This window comes from Arachis hypogaea, chromosome 3 (genome assembly GCF_003086295.3).
Source record: "Arachis hypogaea cultivar Tifrunner chromosome 3, arahy.Tifrunner.gnm2.J5K5, whole genome shotgun sequence".
Classification (NCBI taxonomy): domain Eukaryota; kingdom Viridiplantae; phylum Streptophyta; class Magnoliopsida; order Fabales; family Fabaceae; genus Arachis; species Arachis hypogaea.
The window spans coordinates 63,908,937-63,931,739 of record NC_092038.1 but is presented as its reverse complement, the minus strand read 5'-3'; the positions used below and the strand labels follow the sequence as shown (position 1 = coordinate 63,931,739).

The following is a 22,803-nucleotide window of genomic DNA, read 5'->3' as shown; positions in this document are numbered from 1 at the left end:
TGCAGAATTTGACAAGCACAAAGACACAATTTCTGGCCTACTAGATGTGATTGAGAGGTATGCTTACGGTGATGCTGATTTGATTACTAAATTGACAAGTGAGAAGAGAATATTTAAGAATGCTGAAGGAGACTTTGGGAGACAGTCTGCAATACGTGAGCGAAGCACTGTGATGCCTGGTAAATTTTGTATTAAAATTAGTTTTTTATGATTGTGATATGTTTAAGATTTGATTTTTATGATTGTGATTGTTTTCTTTTTATGTTAAGATCAATGGTGGGAATCTTATGGATGTGGAGCACCAAACCTGCAAAAGTTAGCAATTCGTGTTTTGAGTCAAACTTGCAGTTCTTCAGGTTGTGAGCGTAACTGGAGCATTTTCGAACACATTCACTCAAAGAAAAGGAATCGGTTAGAGCATCAAAAGCTTAATGATCTTGTTTATGTTCATTACAACTTAAGGCTACAATAAAGGTACTTTTTTATTATTCTTTCTTGAAGGCATTATTTAAAATTTTTAGTCATAATAAGAATAATCAAGTTAATTGATAATATAGGAACCGAATGAGAAAGCAAAGTTATGATCTAATTTGTCTTGATGCATTTGAGGATCATTCGGAATGGATAATAGAAGATTCACCACCATTTTTAACTCCTGAAGAAGTTGATGCTTTACGGAATGATCTTGCAAATATGTCTCTTCAATCAGCTTTAGATGATTTGGGTATGTTGTTGTTAGGGATGATTTTGTAATGCTTTAACCAAATGTTTTGCCGTATTATTGATTATGATTTGTGAAACATTATTGAAATGCTAGATGAATTGAATCTGGAAGATGATCGAGATGATGGTGAAGCTAATAATACTTCTGTGGAAAATGCAAATCAGAATGAAACCAATCAGGATGTAGCTCCAGATTTGTCAGATGAAGAAAGATTTCCAGACTTTGAAGTTACTCCTTGGATATAATCCATGAATTGTTGTTTTCATTATGTTAAATTGAGTTGTTCATGTAGTAGACTAATAGTACTAAATTTTATGTTTATTCTCGTATTACTACTTATTTTTAGGATTTGAGATTTAATGTTTATTAAAATATTATTGGAGATATGTTTTTTAACTTTTAATTTTTAAGTTTTTAGCTATTTTATACATTTTACTTATGTGGGACCGGGTTAACCGGTTCAACCAGTGACCCACCGGTTGAACCAGTGACCCAGTGACCCAGTAGCCTGACCGGTTCGATCACCGGTTCGGTTTTGACAACTATGATTTCAGGTATTTTCTGGCTAAAATTGAGGGACCTGAGCAAAAATCTGATTTAGAAGCTGAGAAAGGACTGAAGATGCTATTGGATTCTGACCTCCCTGCACTTGAAGTGGATTTTTTGGAGCTACAGAAACTTAATTGGCGCACTCTCATTTGCGTTGGAAAGTAGACATCTTGGGCTTTCCAGTAATGTTTAATAGTCCATACTATGCCCGAGATTTGATGGACCAAACTAGCATCCAAAGCCCACGAGAGACCCTTTTTCTGGCATAAAACGCCGGAACTGGCACCAAAACTGGAGTTAAATGCCCAAGCTGGCACCAAAACTGGCGTTTAAACTCCAAGAAGAGCCTATGCACGTGGAAGCTTCAATGCTCAGCCCAAACACACACCAAGTGGGCCCCGGAAGTGGATTTCTGCACTATCTACACTTAGTTACTCATTTTCAACCTAGTTTACTAGTTTAGTATAAATAGCACTTTTTACTATTGTACTCATATCTTTAGATCTTTGGATCACTTTTGATCTCTTGATCACGTTTTGGGGGCTGGCCATTTGGCCATGCCTAGACCTTCATCACTTATGTATTTTCAACGGTGGAGTTTCTACACCTCATAGATTAAGGTGTGGAGCTTTGATGTTCCTCATGAATTAATGCAAAGTACTATCATTTTTCTATTCAATTCACGCTAAATTCTTGTTCTAAGATATTCACTCGTACTTTAACCTGATGGTTTTGATGATCCGTGACACTCATCATCATCCTCCCTTATGAACGCGTGCCTGACAACCACATTCGTTCTATCCGCGAGAGCTTGAGTGTGTATCTCTTGGCCTCCTGGTTCACAACGCATGGTTGCCTCTCCTGACAATAGAGCCTTCCAACATGATCAAGAACCGACAGCTGATTAGCCATGCGGAAAACCGTAGAGGACATATTTTCACTGAGAGGACGGATGGTAGCCATTGACAACGGTGATCAACCAACAAATAGCTTGCCATGGAAGGGAGTACGCATGATTGGATAAGGACAATAGGAAAGCAGAGGCTTAGAGGGAACAAAGCATCTCCATACGCTTATCTGAAATTCCCACCAATGAATTGCATAAGTATCTCTATCCTATTTTATGTTTTATTTCTCTTTTAATTATCAAAACCTCATAACCATTTGAATCCGCCTGACTGAGATTTACAAGATGACCATAGCTTGCTTCAAGCTGACAATCTCCATGTGATCGACCCTTACTCACGTAAGGTATTACTTGGACGACCCAGTGCACTTGCTGGTCAGCTGTGCGGAGTTATGAGAGAAGTGTGAACTCACGATTTTGTGTACCAAGTTTTTGACGCCGTTGCCGGGGATTGTTCGAGTTTGGACAACTGACGGTTCATCTTGTTGCTTAGATTAGGTAATTTTCTTCTTGTTCTATTTTCAAAAATTTTTCAAAAATCTTTCAAAAATTTTTTTTTCTATTTTTTGAAAATTTTCAAAAAAAATTTTTAAAATCATAAAAACCAAAAATAATTGTGTTTCTTGTTTGAGTCTTGTGTCAACTTTTAAGTTTGGTGTCAATTGCATGTTTTTATTTTTCTAGCATTTTTCGAAAACTCATGCATATGTTCTTCTTGATCTTCAATTTGTTCTTGATGATTGTCTTTGTTTGATCTTGTGATTTTCTTGTTTTGTGTCTTTTCTTATTTTTCATATGTATTTTTAATTTGTTAGTGTCTAAGCATTAAAAATTTTTAAGTTTGGTGTCTTACATGTGTTTCTTTTCTTAAAAATTTTTCAAAAATATGTTCTTGATGATCATCATGATCTTCAAAGTGTTCTTGGTGTTCATCTTGACATTCAAAGTGTTCTTGCATGCATCATTGGTTTTAATCCAAAATTTTTTTGTTTTGAGTCAATTTTTTTGTTTCTCTCTTTCCTCATTAAAATTCAAAAATAAAAAAAATCTTTTCCTTATTTCACTCATAAAATTTGAAATTTTGGGTTGACTTAGTCAAAGATTTTTAAAAATTTAGTTGTTTCTTGTTAGTCAAGTCACAATCTCAATTTAAAAATTCTATCTTTTCAAATCTTTTTCAAAAACCAAATCCTTTTTCATTTCTCTTCTTAATATTTTCGAAAAAATCTTTAAAAATTGATTTTCAAAATCTTTTTCTTATTTTTATTTCATATTTTCGAAAACCTTGCTAACAATTAAGGATTTGATTCAAAAAATTTCAAGTTTGTTACTTTCTTGTTAAGAAAGGTTCATCTTTAAATTCTAGAATCATATCTTTTAGTTTCTTGTTAGTCAAGTCATCAACTTCAATTTTCAAAATCAAATCTTTTTAAATTCCTTTTTCAAATCTTTTTTTTAAATTAAATTTCAATCATATCTTCTTCAAAACTTAATTTCAAAATCTTGTTCTAACTTCTTATCTTTTCAAAATTTATTTTCAAATCTTTTTCAATTAACTACTTTTCTCTCTCTAATTTTCGAAAACCACTAACAACTTTTTCAAAAATCTTTTTAATTAACTAATTGTTTTAAACTCTAATTTTATTTTATTCCTTTCTTAATTTTTGAATACTAACTAATATTTAAAATAAAAACAAAAATATTTTCATTTTTATTTAATATTCGAATTCCCTCTCTCTCACCTCTTTCTATTTATTTATTTATTTACTAATACTTCTCTCCTTCTTAAAATTCGAACCCTCTCTCCCTTTCTGTGTTTGAATTCTCTTTATTTTCTATCTACCTCATTCTTCTCTTCATCTCTTTTTCTACTCACATAAAGGAATCTCTATACTGTGACATAGAGGATTCCTTTTCTTTTTTGTTCTCTTCTTTTTTACATGAACAGGAACAAGGATAAAAACATTCTTATTGATGCTGATCCTGAACCTGAAAGGACTCTACAGAAGAAGCTAAGAGAAGCTAAAGCACAGCACTCCGGAGAGGATCTTACAGAAGAATTCGAAAAAGAAGCAGACATGGCCGAACCCAACAACCATGCAAGGAAGATACTTGGTGACTATGCTGCACCAACTTCCAACTTCTATGGAAGAAGCATCTCAATTCCTGCCATTGGAGCAAACAACTTTGAGCTTAAGCCTTAATTAGTTTCTCTAATTCAGCAAAACTGCAAGTTTCATGGACTTTCATCAGAAGATCCTCATCAGTTTTTATCTGAATTCTTGCAGATCTGTGATACTGTCAAAACCAATGGGGTTGATCCTGAGGTCTACGGACTTATACTTTTCCCCTTTGCTGTAAGAGACAGAGCTAGGACATGGTTGGACTCACAACCTAGAGAAAGCCTGAACTCTTGGGACAAGCTGGTCAATGCTTTCTTGACCAAATTCTTTCTACCTCAAAAGATGAGTAAGCTCAGAGTGGACATCCAAACCTTCAAACAAAAGGAAGGTGAATCTCTCTATGAAGCTTGGGAATGATACAAGCAATTAACCAAAAGGTGTCCTTCTGACATGTTTCCAGAATGGAGCATCATATGTATATTCTATGATGGTATGTCTGAAATGTCAAATATGTCACTAGATCATTCTGCTGGTGGATCCCTTCATCTGAAAACGCCTGCAGAAGCCCAGAAACTCATTGAGGGGTTACAAATAACCAGTTCATGTATACTTCTGAAAGAAATCCTGTGAATAATGGGATGTCCACTGGCCAACAAGGAGTTCCCTATTGAGGAACCAAAGGAATCAGAGGCTCATCTAGGGACCATAGAGATTCCACTAAACTTCATATTACCATTCATGAGCTCTGATGATTATTCTTCCTCTGAAGAAGATGAAGTTGTTACTGAAGAGCAAGTTGCTTAGCATCTAGGAGCAATCAGGAAGCTGAATGCCAAATTATTTGGTAATGAAACTTGGGAGGATGAACTTCTATTGCTCATTAGTGAACAAAATGCATTGGTTCAACTGAAGTTACCTCAGAAGAAAGAAGATCCCAGAAGGTTCTTAATACCTTGCAATATAAGCCCCATGACCTTTGAGAAGGCTCTGTGTGACCTAGGGTCAAGTGTAAACCTCATGCCACTCTTTATAATGGAGAAACTAGGGATCTTTGAGGTACAAGCTGCAAGAATCTCACTTGAGATGGCAGACAAATCAAAGAAATAGGCTTATGGACTTGTAGAGGATGTCTTGGTAAAGGTTGAAGGCTTTTACATCCCTGCTGACTTCATAATCCTAGACACTGAGAAGAATGAGGATGAATCCATCATCCTTGGAAGACCCTTCCTAGCCACAACAAAAGTTGTGATTGATGTAGACAGAGGAGAGTTAGTCCTTCAAGTGAATGAGGACTACCTTGTGTTTAAAGCTCAAGGATTTTCCTCTGTAAACTTGGAGAATAAGCAGAAAAGCTTCATCCAATTCTCTCCATGCGGAGTCAAGAAAATCCCCCACATCCAAACTCTAAGTTTGGTGTTGGGAGGCAACAATCATGCTCTGAGCATCTGTGAAGCTCTGTAAGAGCTTCCTGTCAAGCTATTGACATTAAAGAAGCACTTATTGGGAGGCAACCCAATTTTATTTATCTATATTAATTACTTTTTTATTTTGTTTTCCATTGTTATTTTATGTTTTCTTTAGGATGATGATCATGTGGAGTCATAAAAATAACTGCAAAAGTAAAATAAAAAACAGCAAAAAAATGGCACACCCTGGAGGATGAGCTTACTGGCGTTTAAAAGCCAGTAAGGATACTGAAATGGGCATTTAACGCCCAGCCTGGCACCATTCTAGGCGTTAAACTCCAAAACTGGCAGGCAAACTGGAGTCTAAACGCCAGTAAAGGTAGAAAAATGGGCATTTAAATGCCCAGCCTGGCACCATTCTGGGAGTTTAAACGCCAGAACTGGAAGGCAGACTGGCGTTTAAACTCCAGAAAAGGGCATCAGCCCGGCGTTTAAGTTCCAGGAATGGCACATAGAGGGCGTTTAACGCCAGTAAGGTGTAGGGATGAAAAAAATCCTTGACACCTCAGGATCTGTGGACTCCACAGGATCCCCACCTACCCCACCTCACTCTCTCTCCTCTTCACACTTTTCCATAACACTCTACCCAAAACACCACTCACCTATCAAATCTTACCCTCTTCCCCATATTCTCTTCACCACTCACATCCATTCCCTAATTCCGATAAACCCATCATACAACCCACCTACCCCCAACCACTCAAATTCAAACCATTTCCCTCCCAAACCCAACTCTTCTCACACGAACCAACTACCTCTCTTACACTATAAATACCCATCCTTCCTCCTTTATTTTCACACATCACATACACTAAACACCTCCTTTGGCCAAACCCTCTCAAGCCTCCATCTCCCACTTCTCTTCTTCTTCAACTCTCTTCTTTCTTCTCTTGCTCAAGGACGAGCAAACATTTTAATTTTGGTGTTGGAAAAAGCGTTACTTTTTGTTTTCAATAACCATTAATGGCACCTAAGGCCGGAGAAATCTCTAGAAAGAGGAAGGGGAAGAAAATTGCTTCCACCTCTGAGTCATGGTAGATGGAGAGGTTCATCTCCTAGGTCCATCAAGACCACTTCTATGAAGTTGTGGCCAAGAAGAAGGTGATACCTGAGGTCCCCTTCAAGCTTAAAAGGAGCGAATATCTGGAGATTCGATATGAGATTAGGAGAAGAGGATGGGAAGCTCTCACCAATCCCATTCAACCAATCGGAATCTTAATGGTTTAAGAGTTCTATGCTAATGCATGGATCACCAATAGCCATGATCAAAGTATGAACCCAAACCCAAATAATTGGCTCACAATGGTTCGGGGGAAATACTTAGATTTCAGTCCAGAAAATGATTGGTTGGCATTCAACTTGCTAATGATGCAAAGAGATCTTCATCCTTTCACAAGAAAGGTCAACTTTGATCAAAGGTTGGACCAAGTCATCATGGACATCTGTATGGAAGGAGCACAATGGAAGAGAGACTCCAACGGCAAGCCAGTTCAGCTAAGAAGGCTTGACCTTAAGCCTGTGGCTAGAGGATGGTTGGAGTTCATCCAACGCTCTATCATTCCTACTAGCAACCGATCTGAAGTAACTGTGGATCGGGCTATCATAATCCATAGCATCATGATTGGAGAGGAAGTAGAAGTTCATGAGATCATACCCCTAGAACTATACAAAGTGGTTGACAAGCCCTCCACTTTGGCAAGGTTAGCCTTTCCTCATCTCATTTGTCACCTATGCAGTTTAGCTAGAATTGTCATAGAGGAAGACATCCTCATTGAAGAGGACAAGCCCATCACTAAAAAGAGGATGGAGCAAACAAGAGAGCCCACTCATGGACCTCAATAAACGCATGAGGAAGTCCCTCATCAAGAAATCCCTAAGATACCTCAAGGGATGCATTTTCCTCCACACAACTATTGGGATTAACTCAACACTTCTCTAGGAGATTTGAGTTCCAATTTGGAGCAACTAAGGATGGAGCACCAAGAGTATTCCATCATCCTCCATGAAATTAGAGAAGACCAAAGAGCCATAAGGGATGAACAACAAAGGCAAGGAAGAGACATTGCGGAGCTCAAGCACTCCATAGGATCTTCAAGAAGGAGAACTAGCCGCCATCACTAAGGTGGACCCGTTCTTTAATTTCCTTGTTATTTGTTTTTCTGTTTTTCGATTTTTTATGCTTTATGTTTGTCTATGTTTGTGTCTTTATTACATGATCATTAGTGTCTATTGTCCATACCTTGAGGCTATAAATATCCCATAAATCCTTCACCTTTCTTAAATGAAAAAAGTTTCTAATTACAAAAGAACAAGAAGTACATGGATTTCGACTTTTATCTTGAAATTAGTCTAATTATTTTAATGTGGTGGCAATACTTTTTGTTTTCTGAATGAATGCTTGAACAGTGCATTTTTTTATAGTGAAGTTTATGAATGTCAAAATTGTTGGCTCTTAAAAGAATGATGAACAAAGAGAAATGTTATTGATAAGCTGAAAAAATCATAAAATTAATTCTTGAAGCAAGAAAAAGCAGTGAAAAAAATAAAAAGCTTGCGAAAAAAAAGTGGCGAAAAAAATAAAGAAAACAAAGAAAAAGAAAAGAAAAAGAAATGAAAAAGCAAGCAGAAAATGCAAATAACCCTTTAAACTAAAAGGCAAAGGTGAAAAGGATCCAAGGCTTTGAGCATTAATGGATAGGAGGGCCCAAAGGAATAAAATCCTGGCCTAAGCGGCTAAATCAAGTTGTCCCTAACCATGTGCTTGTGTCATGAAGGTCCAAGTGAAAACCTTGAGACTGAGTGGTTAAAGTCGTGATCCAAAGCAAAAGAGTGTGCTTAAGAACTCTAGACACCTCTAACTGGGGACTCTAGCAAAGCTGAGTCACACTCTAAAAAGGTTCACCCAGTTATGTGTCTGTGGCATTTATGTATCCGGTGGTAATACTGGAAAACAAGATGCTTTGGGTCACGGCCAAGACTCATAAAGTAGCTGTGTTCAAGAATCAACATACTGAACTAGGAGAATCAATAACACTATCTAATTTCTGAGTTCCTAATGGATGCCAATCATTCTGAACTTCAAAGGATAAAATGAGATGCCAAAGCTGTTCAGAGGCAAAAGCTACTAGCCCCGCTCATCTAATTGGGACTAAGTTTCATTGATATTTTGAGATTTATTGTATATTCTCTTCTTTTTATCTTATTTTGTTTTCAGTTACTTGGGGACAAGCAATAATTTAAGTTTGGTGTTGTGATGAGCGGACAATTTATACACTTTTTGGCATTATTTTTACATAGTTTTTAATATGTTTTAGTTACCTTTTAGTATATTTTTATTAGTTTTATGCAAAAATCACATTTTTGGACTTTACTATGAGTTTGTGTATTTTTCTGTGATTTCAGGTATTTTCTGGCTGAAATTGATGGACCTGAGCAAAAATCTGATTCAGAGGCTGAGAAAGGACTGAAGATGCTGTTGGATTTTGACCTCCCTACACTCGAAGTATATTTTCTGGAGCTACAGAAGCCCAAATGGCGCGCTCTCAATTGCGTTGGAAAGTAGACATCTTGGGCTTTTGATGAGCGGATAATTTATACGCTTTTTGGTATTGTTTTTATGTAGTTTTTAGTATGATCTAGTTACTTTTAGGGATGTTCTCATTAGTTTTATGCTAAATTCACATTTCTGGACTTTTCTATGAGTTTGTATGTTTTTCTGTGATTTTAGGTATTTTCTGGCTGAAATTGAGGGACCTGAGCAAAACTCTGATAGGAGGCTGACAAAGGACTGCGAATGCTATTGGAATCTGACCTCCCTACACTTAAAATAGATTTTCTGGGGCTACAGAATTCCAAATGGCGCGCTCTCAATGGTGTTGGAAAGTATACATCCAGAGCTTTCCAGTAATATATAATAGTCCATACTTTATTCGTGATTAGATGACGTAAATTGGCGCTCAATGCCAGTTCCATGTTGTTGTCTGGAGTCAAACGCCAGAAACACGTCACGAACGGAGTTGAACGCCCAAAACACGTTACAACTTGGAGTTCAACTCCAAAAGAAGCCTTAGCTCATGGATAGATCAAGCTCAGCCCAAAATACACCAAGTGGGCCCTGGAAGTGGATTTATGCATCAAATACTTACTTCCTGTAAACCCTAGTAGCTAGTCTAGTATAAATAGGATAGTATACTATTGTATTAGACATCTTGGGACGTTTAGTTCTCATATCATGGGGGCTGGCTATTCGGCCATCCCTGGACCTTTCACTTATGTATTTTCAACGGTGGAGTTTCTACACACCATAGATTAAGGGTGTGGAGCTCTGCTGTACCTCAAGTTTCAATGCAATTACTATTATTTTCTATTCAATTCGATTTATTCCTGTTCTAAGATATTCGTTGCACTTCAACTTGATGAATGTGATGATCCGTGACACTCATCATCATTCTCACCTATGAACGCGCGTGATTGACAACCACTTCCATTCTACCTTAGACCGGGCGCATATCTCTTGGATTCCTTTATCAGAATCTTCGTGGTATAAGCTAGAATTGATGGCGGCATTCATGGAAATCCGGAAAGTCTAACCTTGTCTATGGTATTCCGAGTAGGATTCCGGGATTGAATGACTGTGACGAGCTTCAAGCTCCTGAAGGCTGGGCATTAGTGACAGACGCAAAAGAATCACTAGATTCTACTCCAACCTAATTGAGAACCGACAGATGATTAGCCGTGCTGTGATAGAGCATTTGGACCTTTTTCACTGAGAGCATGGGATGTAGCCATTGACAACGGTGATGCCCTACACACGGCTTGCCATGGAAAGGAGTAAGAAGGATTGGATGAATGTAATAAGAAAGTAGAGATTCGGAAGGAACACAGCACCTCCATGCACCTATCTGAAATTCCCACCATTGGATTACATGAGTAACTTTATCTTTATTTCCTGTTTATTTTATTTATCTTTTAATTATCTAATCCAATCACATTTGAATCCACCTGACTGGGATTTACAAGATGACCATAGATTGCTTCATACTAACAATCTCCATGGGATCGACCCTTACTCACGTAAGGTATTACTTGGACGACCCAGTGTACTTGCTGGTTAGTTGTGCGAAGTTGTGAATTAAATTTTAGACACCATGATATTGAGCACCAAGTTTTTGGAGCCATTATCGGGGAATTAATTCCATACAACAATAAAGAGTACGAATCACAATTTCGTCCACCATGTTTTTGGCGCCGTTGCCGGGGATTGTTCGAGTATGGACAACTGACGGTTCATCTTGTTGCTCAGATTAGGTAATTTTCTTTTTGTTTTAATTTCAAAAAAATTTTTTCAAAAATCTTTCAAAAATTTCTCATCTGTTTTCGAAAATTATTCTAAATTTTTTAGAATGAATTCTAGAGTTTCACAAGTAACATGTTGATGACTGGTTGGCTGTAAAGCCATATCCAAACCGCCTTGGATTGAGGCCTCTACTTGTCAATAGGTTGGGTATGTATATGGAGTTGGATGAAATATCAGCTGTTGCATGCCTGATTTATGTCTTTTAAAGCTGGCTGGCTATTAAGCCATGCCCAACCCTTAGATTGGGGCTTTAGACAAATATTGAAAGATTCCTGGAATTCTTATTAAAAATTTTGAATTTCTTCTTTTCTTTTTTCCTAAATGTTTTTCAAAAAAAAAAATCAAAAGAAAATACAAAAAATCATAAAATCATAAAAACCAAAAATATTTTGTGGTTCTTGTTTGAGTCTTGAGTCAATTTTTAAGTTTGGTGTCAATTGCATGTTTTTAAAATCTATGCATTATTTTTTCGAAAATTTCATGCATTCATAGTGTTCTTCATGATCTTCAAGTTGTTCTTAGTAAGTCTTCTTGTTTGATCTTGATGATTTCTTGTTGTGTGTCTTTTATTGTTTTTCATATGCATTTTTGCATTCATAGTGTCCATGCATTAAAGATTTCTAAGTTTGGTGTCTTGCATATTTTCTTTGCATAAAAATTTTTTTCAAAAATATGTTCTTGATGTTCATCATGATCTTCAAAGTGTTCTTGGTGTTCATCTTGACATTCATAGTGTTCTTGCATGCATTAAGTGTTTTGATCCAAAATTTTCATGTTTTGGGTCATATTTGTGTTTTTCTCTCCCATAATTAAAAAAATTCAAAAATCAAAAAAATATATTTTCCTTATTTCTCTCCAATTTTTCGAAAATTTGAGTTGACTTAGTAAAAAATTTTTAAAATTAGTTGTTTCTTACAAGTCAAGTCAAATTTTCAATTTTAAAAATCTTATCTTTTCAAAATCTTTTTCAAAAATTAAATCTTTTTATTTTTTTATTTAATTTTCGAAATTCTTTTTAAATATTTTTCAAAAATATTTTTCTTAATTTTATCTTGATTTTCGAAAATTATACTAACAAGTAATATAATTGATTCAAAAATTTGAAGTTTGTTACTTTCTTGTTAAGAACGGTTCAATCTTTAAATTCTAGAATCTTATCTTTTAGTTTCTTGTTAGTTAAGTAATTAATTTTAATTTTAAAAATTCAATCTATCTTATCTTATCTTTTATATCATATCTTTTTCAAAATTTTATCTTTTCCAAAAATTTGATTTCAAAATATCTTATCTAACTTCTTATCTTCTTATCTTTTCAAATTTGACTTTAATATCTTTTTCAACTAACTATTTGACTTTTTGTTTGTTTCTTATCTTTTCAAAACCACCTAACTACTTTTCCCTCTCTAATTTTCGAAAATATCTCATCCCTTTTTCAAAATTCTTTTTAAATTAACTAATTGTTTTAAATTTTAATTTTAATTATACCTTATCTTTAATATTCGAAAATCATTAACTACTTTTTCAAAATTATTTTTGAACTCTCCCTCTCTTCTCTTATTCTATTTATTTATTCATTCAATAACACTTCTCTTCACCTCTCTTCATCTCAATTTACTACCCCTATCCTTACCCTTCTGTTTGGATTCTCCTTTCTTTATTCCCTTTCTTCTTCTACTAATAATAAGGAACCTCTTTACTGTGACATAGAGGATTCCTCTTTCTTTTCTTGTTCTCTTCTTACCTATATGAGCAGGAACAAGGAAAAAGGCATTCTTGTTGAAGCTGACCCTGAACCTGAAAGGACTCTGAAGAGGAAATTAAGAGAAGCTAAATTACAACAATCCAGAGACAACCTTACTAAAATTTTCGAACAGGAAAAAGACATGGCAGCCAAGCCTAACAACAATAATGCAAGGAGGATGCTTGGTGATTATACTACACCTACTTCCAAGTCTGATGGAAGAAGCATCTCAATCCCTACCATTAGGGCAAACAATTTTGAGCTGAAACCTCAACTAGTTGCTCTAATGCAACAAAACTGCAAGTTTCATGGACTTCCATCAGAAGATCCCTATCAGTTATTAACTGACTTCTTGCAGATCTATGAGACTGTAAAGATGAATGGAGTAGATCTTGAAGTCTACAGGCTCATGCTTTTCCCTTTTGCTGTAAGAGACAGAGCTAGAACATGGTTGGATTCACAACATAAAGATAGCTTGGACTCCTGGGGTAAGCTGGTCACGGCCTTCTTGGCTAAGTTCTTTCCTCCTCAAAAGCTGAGCAAGCTTAGAGTGGATGTTCAGACCTTCAAACAAAAAGATGGTGAATCCCTCTATGAAGCTTGGGAAAGATACAAACAGATGACCAAAAGATGTCCTTCTGACATGTTTTCAGAATGGACCATGATAGATATATTCTATTATGGTCTATTTGAGTTCTCTAAGATATCATTGAACTATTCTACTGGTGGATCCATTCACCTATAGAAAACACCCGCAGAAGCTCAAGAACTTATTGACATGGTTGCAAATAACCAGTTCATGTACACTTCTGAGAGGAATTATGTGAATAATGGGACGCCTCAAAGGAAGGGAGTTCTTGAAATTGATGCTCTGAATGCCATATTGTCTCAGAACAAAGTGTTGACTCAGCAAGTCAACATGATTTCTCAAAGTCTGAATGGATGGCAAAATGCATCCAACAGTACTAAAGAGGCATCTTCTGAAGAAGAAGCTTATGATCTTGAGAACCCTGCAATGGCAGAGGTAAATTACATAGGTGGACCTTATGGAAACACCTATAATTCATCATGGATAAATCATCCGAATTTCTAATGGAAGGATCAATAAAAGCCTTAACAAGGCTTTCATAATGGTGGAAGAAATAGGCTCAGCAATATCAAGCCTTATCCATCATCTTCTCAGCAACAGACAGAGAATTATGAACAGAATACCTCTAACTTAGCAAATTTAGTCTCTGATCTATCTAAGGCCACTTTAAGTTTCATGAATGAAACAAGGTCCTCCATCAGAAATTTGGAGGCACAAGTGGGCCAGCTGAGTAAGAAAATCACTGAAACCCCTTCTAGTACTCTCCCAAGCAGTATTGAAAAAAATCCAAAAAGAGAGTGGAAGGCCATTGATATAATCAATATGGCCGAACCTAGAGAGGAAGGAGAGGACATGAATCCCAATGAGGAAGACCTCATGGGACGTCCCTCAAGCAAGAAGGAGTTCCCTATTGAGGATCCAAAGGAATCTGAGGCTCATATAGAGACAATAAAGATTCCATTAAATCTCCTTCTGCCATTCATGAGCTCTGAAGACTATTCTTCCTCTGAAGAGGATGAAGATGTAACTGGAGAGCAAGTTGTTCAATATCTAGGAGACATTATGAAGCTAAATGCCAAGTTATTTGGTAATGAGAGGAAGCATGAACAGCTTCTCTCAATGCGGAGTCAAACAGAGCCCCCACAGTCAAACTCTAAGTTTGGTGTTGGGAGGCCACAACCAAACTCTAAGTTTGGTGTTGAACCCCCACATTCAAACTCTAAGTTTGGTTTTGGGAGGTCCTAACATTGACCTGATCACCTGTGAGGCTCCATGAGAGCCCATTGTCAAGCTATTGACATTAAAGAAGCGCTTATTGGGAGGCAACCCAATTTTTATTTATCTAATTTTATTTTTCTTTTTATTGCTCTTTTATGTTTTATTAGGTTCATGATCATGTGGAGTCACAAAAAAATACTAAAATTAAAAACAGAATCAAAAGCATCAAAAGAAAAATCACACCCTGGAGGAAGGACTTACTGCGTTTAAACGCCAGTAAGGAGCATCTAGTTGGCGTTCAACGCCAGAACAGAGCATAGAGCTGGCGCTGAACGCCAGATACAAGCATGGAACTGGCGTTCAACGCCAGAAACATGTTGCACATGGGCATTGAACGCCCAGAACATGCATCACCTCGCCGTTTAAACGCCAAAATTGCATGGAAAGGCGTTTTACATGCCTAATTGGTGCAGGGATGTAAATCCTTAACACCTCAGGATCTGTGGACCCCACAGGATCCCCACCTACCTCAACTCACCTTCTCCCTTCTTCCCCAATCACCTTAATCCCACTTCCCCATCATCTCTTCACCACTCACATCCATCCATCCTTCCCACCCAAACCTACCCTACATGGCCAAAACACAAACATCTCTCCCTCTCCCCCATATCTTCTTCCCCTTCTTCTATTCTTTCTTCTTTTGCTCGAGGGCGAGCAATATTCTAAGTTTGGTGTGGTAAAAGCATAGCTTTTTTGCTTTTCTTACTTTTCCATAACCATTGATGGCACCTAAGGCCAGAGAAACCTCAACAAAAAAGAGAGAAAAGAAAGAGAAGAGAAAAGAGAAGACAAAAGCTTCCACCTCTGAGTCATGGGAGATGGAAATATTCATCTCAAGGGTCCATAACTCAGTAGAAGAGCATTTGACTGCACATCAAGAGAGCACGAGAAATTCCCTCATCAAGAAATCCCTGAGATACCTCAGGGGATACATGTTCCTCCACATAATTATTGGAAGCAACTAAGGGTAGGAACACCAAAATCAATAGGGATCATGCAACAGAAGCAAGGAAGAGACATAAAGGAGCTCAAAAAGCACCATTGGACCTTCAAAAGGCGCCACCCTCACTAAGGTGGACTCATTCCTTAACTTCCTTGTTCTTATCTCTCTGTTTTTCGGTTTTTATATTATATGTTCATCTATGTTTTGTGTCTCTACTTCATGATCATTAGTATTTAGTAACTATGTCTTAAGGCTATGAATAATTCCATGAATCCTTCACCTTTCTTAAAAAAAATGTTTTTAAATTCAAAAAGAACAAGAAGTACATGAATTTCGAATTTATCCTTGAATTTAGTTTAATTATATTGATGTGGTGACAATGCTTTTTGTTTTCTGAATGAATGCTTGAACAGTGCATATTTTTTATCTTGTTGTTTATGAATGTTAAAATTGTTGGCTCTTGAAAGAATGATGAACAAAGAGAAATGCTATTGATAATCTGAAAAATCATGAAATTGATTCTTGAAGCAAGAAAAAGCAGTGAAAAACCAAAAGCTTGTGGAAAAAAAATTGGCGAAAAAAAATATAGAAAAAAAAAGAAAAAGTAAGCAGAAAAAGCCAATAGCCCTTAAAACCAAAAGGCAAGGGTAAAAAGGATCCAAGACTTTGAGCATCAATGGATAGGAGGGCCCAAGGAAATAAAATCTAGGCCTAAGTGGCTAAATCAAACTGTCCCTAACCATGTGCTTGTGGCATGCAGGTCCAAGTGAAAAGCTTGAGACTGAGTGGTTAAAGTCATGATCCAAAGCAAAAGAGTGTGCTTAAGAGCTCTGGACACCTCTAATTGGGGACTTTAGCAAAGCTAAGTCACAATCTGAAAAGGTTCACCCAGTTATGTGTCTGTGGCATTTATGTATCCGGTGGTAATACTGGAAAACAAAGTGCTTAGGGCCACGGCCAAGACTCATAAAAGTAGATGTGTTCAAGAATAAACAAACTTAACTAGGAGAATCAATAACACTATCTGAAATTCTAAGTTCCTATAGATGCCAATCATGCTAAACTTCAAGGGAAAAAGTGAGATGCCAAAACTGTTCAGAGGCAAAAAGCTACAAGTCCCGCTCATCTAATTAGAACTAATATTTATTGATATTTTATAAATTATAGTATATTCTCTTCTTTTTATCCTAATTTATTTTTAGTTGCTTGGGGACGAGCAACAATTTAAGTTTGGTGTTGTGATGAGCGGATAATTTATATGCTTTTTGGCATTATTTTTAGGTAGTTTTTAGTATGATCTAGTTACTTTTAGGGATGTTTTCATTAGTTTTTATGCTAAATTCACATTTCTGGACTTTTCTATGAGTTTGTATGTTTTTCTGTGATTTCAGGTATTTTCTGGCTGAAATTGAGGGACCTGAGCAAAACTCTGATAGGAGGCTGACAAAGGACTACTGATGCTGTTGGAATGTGACCTCCTTACACTCAAAATGAATTTTCTGGTGCTACAGAATTTCAAATGGTGCGCTCTCAATGGCGTTGGAAAGTATACATCTAGAGCTTTCCAGCAATATATAATAGTCCATGCTTTATTCGTGATTAGACGACGTAAATTGGCGCTCAATGCCAGTTCCATGTTGTTGTCTGGAGTCAAACGCCAGAAACACGTCACGAACCGGAGTTGAACGCCCAAAACACATTACAACTTGGAGTTCAACTCCAAAAGAAGCCTCAGCTCGTGGATAGATCAAGCTCAGCCCAAAAATACACCAAGTGGGCCCTGGAAGTGGATTTATGCATCAAATACTTACTCCTGTAAACCCTAGTAGCTAGTCTAGTATAAATAGGATAGTATACTATTGTATTAGACATCTTGGGACGTTTAGTTCTCAGATCATGGGGGCTGGCCATTCAGCCATGCCTGGACCTTTTACTTATGTATTTTCAACGGTGGAGTTTCTACACACCATAGATTAAGGGTGTGGAGCTCTGCTGTACCTCAAGTTTCAATGCAATTACTATTATTTTCTATTCAATTCGATTTATTCCTGTTCTAAGATATTCGTTGCACTTCAACTTGATGAATGTGATGATCCGTGACACTCATCATCATTCTCACCTATGAACGCGCGTGATTGACAACCACTTCCATTCTACCTTAGACCGGGCGCATATCTCTTGGATTCCTTTATCAAAATCTTCATGGTATAAGCTAGAATTGATGGTGGCATTCATGGGAATCCGGAAAGTCTAACCTTGTCTGTGGTATTCCGAGTAGGATTCCAGGATTGAATGACTGTGACGAGCTTCAAACTTCTGAAGGCTGGGCATTAGTGACAGACGCAAAAGAATCACTGGATTCTACTCTAACCTGATTGAGAACCGACAGATGATTAGCCGTGCTGTGACAGAGCATTTGGACCTTTTTCACTAAGAGGATGGGATGTAGCCATTGACAACGGTGATGCCCTACATACAGCTTGCCATGGAAAGGAGTAAGAAGGATTGGATGAATGTAATAAGAAAGTAGAGATTCGGAAGGAACACAGCACCTCCATGCACCTATCTGAAATTTCCACCATTGGATTACATGAGTAACTTTATCTTTATTTTCTGTTTATTTTATTTATCTTTTAATTATCTAACCCAATCACATTTGAATCCACCTGACTGGAATTTACAAGATGACTATAGATTGCTTCATACCAACAATCTCCGTGGGATCGACCCTTACTCACGTAAGGTATTACTTGGACCACCCAGTGAACTTGCTGGTTAGTTGTGCGAAGTTGTGAATTAAATTTTAGACACCATGATATTGAGCACCAAGTTTTTGGAGCCATTATCGGGGAATTAATTCCATACAACAATAAAGAGTACGAATCACAATTTCGTCCACTAGCTTTCCAGCAATGTATAATAGTCTATACTTTTTCCGAGATTTGATGGCCCAAACTGGCGTCCAAACGCCCACCAGAGACCCTTTTCTGGCGAAAAACGCCAGAACTGGCACCAAAACTGTAGTTAAACGCTCAATCTGGCACCAAAACTGGCGTTTAAACTCCAAGAAGAGCCTATGCACGTGAAAGCTTCAATGCTCAGCCCAAACACACACCAAGTAGGCCCCGGAAGTGGATTCTGCACTATCTACACTTAGTTACTCATTTTCTGTAAACATAGTTTACTAGTTTAGTATAAATAGCACTTTTTACTATTGTATTCATATCTTTAGATCATTTTTAAGACTATCTTTGGATCACTTTTGATATCTTGATCACGTTTTGGGGGCTGGCCATTTGGCCATGCCTGGACCTTCATCACTTACGTATTTTCAACGGTGGAGTTTCTACACCTCATAGATTAAGGTGTGGAGCTCTGTTGTTCCTCATGAATTAATGCAAAGTACTATCGTTTTTCTATTCAATTCATGCTTATTCTTGTTCTAAGATATTCACTCGTACTTCAACCTGATGGATGTGATGATCCGTAACACTCATCATCATCTTCCCTTATGAACGCGTGCCTGACAATAGAGCCTTCCATTCTGTTCTAAGGGTGGAGTCTCTACACATTCGGCCATGCCTGGACCTTCACTTATATATTTTCAACGGTGGAGTCTCTACACACCATAGATTAAGGGTGTGGAGCTCTGGTGTACCTCAAGTTTTTATGCAATTACTACTATTTTCTATTCAATTCAGCTATTCTTGTTCTAAGATATTTGTTGCACTTCAACATGATGAATGTGATGATCCGTGACACTCATCATCATTCTCACTTATGAACGCGTGACTGACAACCACTTCCGTTCTACTTTAGACTGGGCGCATATCTCTTAGATTCCTTAATCAGAATCTTCGTGGTATAAGCTAGATTGATGGCGACATTCATAAGAATCTGGAAAGTTTAAACCTTGTCTGTGGTATTCCAAGTAGGATTCAGGGATTGAATGACTGTGACGAGCTTCAAACTCGCGATTGTTGGGCTTGATGACAAACGCAAAAGAATCAAGGGATTCTATTCCAACATGATCGAGAACCAACAGATGATTAGCCGTGACGTGACAGAGCATTTGGACCTTTTTCACTGAGAGGATGGGATGTAGCCATTGACAACGGTGATGCCCTACATACAGCTTGCCATGGAAAGGAATAAGAAGGATTGAAGGAAGGCAGTAGGAAAGCAGAGATCCAACAGGGACAAGCATCTCCATGCACTTATCTGAAATTCCCACCATTGAATTACATGAGTAACTCTATCTTTATTTTCTGCTTTATTTATTATTCGAAAACTCCATAACATTTACTATCCGCCTAACTAAGATTTACAAGATGACCATAGCTTGCTTCATACCAACAATCTCCGTGGGATCGACCCTTACTCACCTAAGGTATTACTTGGACGACCCAGTGCACTTGCTGGTTAGTTGTGCGTAGTTGTGACTATGTGTGATTCACGTTTGAGAGCGCTACCAAGTTTTTGGCACCATTGTTGATGATCACAATTTCGTCCACCAAGTTTTTGGCGCCGTTGCCGGGGATTGTTCAAGTTTGGACAACTGACGGTTCATCTTGTTGCTTAGATTAGGTAATTTTCTTTTTTATTTTCTTTTCCAAAAGTTTTCAAAGATATTTTTCAAAATTCTCCCTCTATTTTCGAAAAATCCTTCAGAGTTTTTAAGAATGAATTCTAGAGTTTCAAAATGGTATGCTGAAGCTTGGCTGGCCATCAAGCTTTAGACTAACCTGGTATGATTCTTGGAATTTTGATTGAGGACTTTGAATTCATTACTTCCTTTTTCGTATATGTTTTTGAAAAAATAAAATAAAATCCAAAAAAAATAATAATAAAATTATAAAAATCAAAAATATTTTTTGTGTTTCTTGTTTGAGTCTTGTGTCATGTTTTAAGTTTGGTGTCAACTGCATATTCATTTTGTTCTTGCAATTTTCAAAAATTCATGCATTCATAGTGTTCTTCATGATCTTCAAGTTGTTCTTGGTAAGTTTTCTTGTTTGATCTTGATGTTTTCTTGTTTTGTGTCTTTTATTGTTTTTTCATGTGCATCTTTGCATTCATATTGTCTAAGCATTAAAGATTTCTAAGTTTGGTGTCTTGCATGTTTTCTTTGCATCAAAATTTTTTTTTTCAAAAATATGTTCTTGATGTTCATCATGATCTTCAAAGTGTTCTTGATGTTCATCTTGACATTCATAGTGTTCTTGCATGCATCATTGGTTTTGATCCAAATTTTTCATGTTTTGGGTCACATTTGTGGATTTCTCTCTCATCATTAAAAATTTAAAAATCAAAAAAATATCTATTCCTTTTTTCTCTCAAAATTTCGAAAATTTGGGTTGACTTAGTGAAAAAAAATTTTAAAATTAGTTACTTCTTATAAGTCAAGTCAAATTTTCAAATTTAAAAAAAAAAATCTTATCTTTTTAAAACTTTTTCAAAATTCAAATCTTTTTCATTTTTCTTTCATGATTTTCGAAAATTTCAAAAAATTATTTTCAAATTCTTTTCTTAATTTTATTTCAAAATTTTCGAAACTTAACTAACAAGTAATGTGATTGGCTAAAAAATTTGAAGTTTGTTACTTTCTTGTTAAGAAAGGTTCAATCTTTAAATTCTAGAATCTTATCTTTTAGTTTCTTGTTAGTTAAGTAATTAATTTTAATTTTAAAAATTAAATCTTTTCTAACCATATCTTTTTAATCATATCTTTTCATTTTATCTTTTATATCATATCTTTTTTTTAAAATTTTTATCTTTTTTCAAAAAATTTGATTTTAAAATATCTTTTCTAACTTCTTATCTTCTTATCTTCTTATCTTTTCAAATTTGATTTTCAAATCTTTTTCAACTAACTATTTGACTTTTTGTTTGTTTCTTATCTTTTTCAAAACCACCTAACAATTTTTCTCTCTCTAATTTTCGAAAATACCTCCCTCTTTTTCAAAAATTCTTTTAATTAATTAATTGTTTTAAAATTTTAATTTTAATATTATTTTTTATCTTAATTTTCAAAAAATCATTAACTCCTTTTCAAAATTATTTTTGAAAACTTCTGTCTCTCATCTTATTCTATTTATTTATTCATTCACTAATACTTCTCTTCATCTCAAATCACTGCCCCTATCCTCAACTTTGTGTTTGGATTCTCCTGTCTTTATTCCCTTTCTTCTTCTACTAACAATAAGGAACCTTTTTACTGTGACATAGAGGATTCTTCTTCTTTTTCTGTTCTCTTCTCTTTCATATGAGCAGGAACAAGGAAAAAGGCATTCTTGTTGAAGCTGATCCAGAACCTGAAAGGACTCTGAAGAGGAAACTAAGAGAAGCTAAATTACAACAATTCAGAGACAACCTTGCTGAAATTTTCGAATAAGAAAAGGAGATGGCAGCCGAACCCAACAACAATAATGCAAGAAGGAAGCTTGGTGATTATACTTCACCTACTTCCAAGTTTGATGGAAGAAGCATCTCAATTCCTGCCATTGGAGCAAACAATTTTGAGCTAAAACCTCAATTAATTGCTCTAATGCAACAAAACTGCAAGTTTCATGGACTTCCATCAGAAGATCCCTACCAGTTCTTAACTGAGTACTTGCAGATCTGTGAGACTGTTAAGACTAATGGAGTAGATCTTGAAGTCTACAGGCTCATGCTTTTTGCTTTTACTGTAAGAGACAGAGCTAGAGCATGGTTGGACTCTCAACCGAAAGATAGTCTGGACTCCTGGGATAAGCTGGTCACGGCCTTCTTGGCTAAGTTCTTTCCTCCTCAAAAGCTGAGCAAGCTTAGAGTGCATGTTCAAACCTTCAAACAAAAAGATGGTGAATCCCTCTATGAAGCTTGGGAAAGATACAAGTAGATGACCAAAAGATGTCCTTCTGACATGTTTTCAGAATGGACCATGATAGATATATTCTATTATGGTCTATCTGAGTTCTCTAAGATGTCACTGGACCATTCTGCAGGTGGATCCATTCACCTAAAGAAAACGCTTGTAGAAGCTCAAGAACTTATTGACATGGTTGCAAATAACCAGTTCATGTACACTTCTGAGAGGAATTCCGTGAATAATGGGAGTCTCAAAGGAAGGGAGTTCTTGAAATTGAT

At 36.4% G+C, this 22,803-nt stretch overlaps 3 non-coding genes across 3 annotated transcripts; all 3 read right to left on the bottom strand.

Annotated features, from left to right (window-relative positions):
• Positions 1–4,651: 4,651 nt before the first annotated feature.
• On the bottom strand, positions 4,652–4,755 carry LOC112793715 (small nucleolar RNA R71). Its single transcript, XR_003198414.1, has one exon. It is a non-coding gene; the product is annotated as a small nucleolar RNA R71 (small nucleolar RNA).
• An 8,651-nt stretch (positions 4,756–13,406) lies between these two features.
• Positions 13,407–13,510, bottom strand: LOC112793178 (small nucleolar RNA R71). Its single transcript, XR_003197884.1, has one exon. It is a non-coding gene; the product is annotated as a small nucleolar RNA R71 (small nucleolar RNA).
• Positions 13,511–22,477: 8,967 nt separating this feature from the next.
• On the bottom strand, positions 22,478–22,581 carry LOC112794046 (small nucleolar RNA R71). The gene has a single exon (XR_003198728.1). It is a non-coding gene; the product is annotated as a small nucleolar RNA R71 (small nucleolar RNA).
• Between the last annotated feature and the right edge of the window lie 222 nt (positions 22,582–22,803).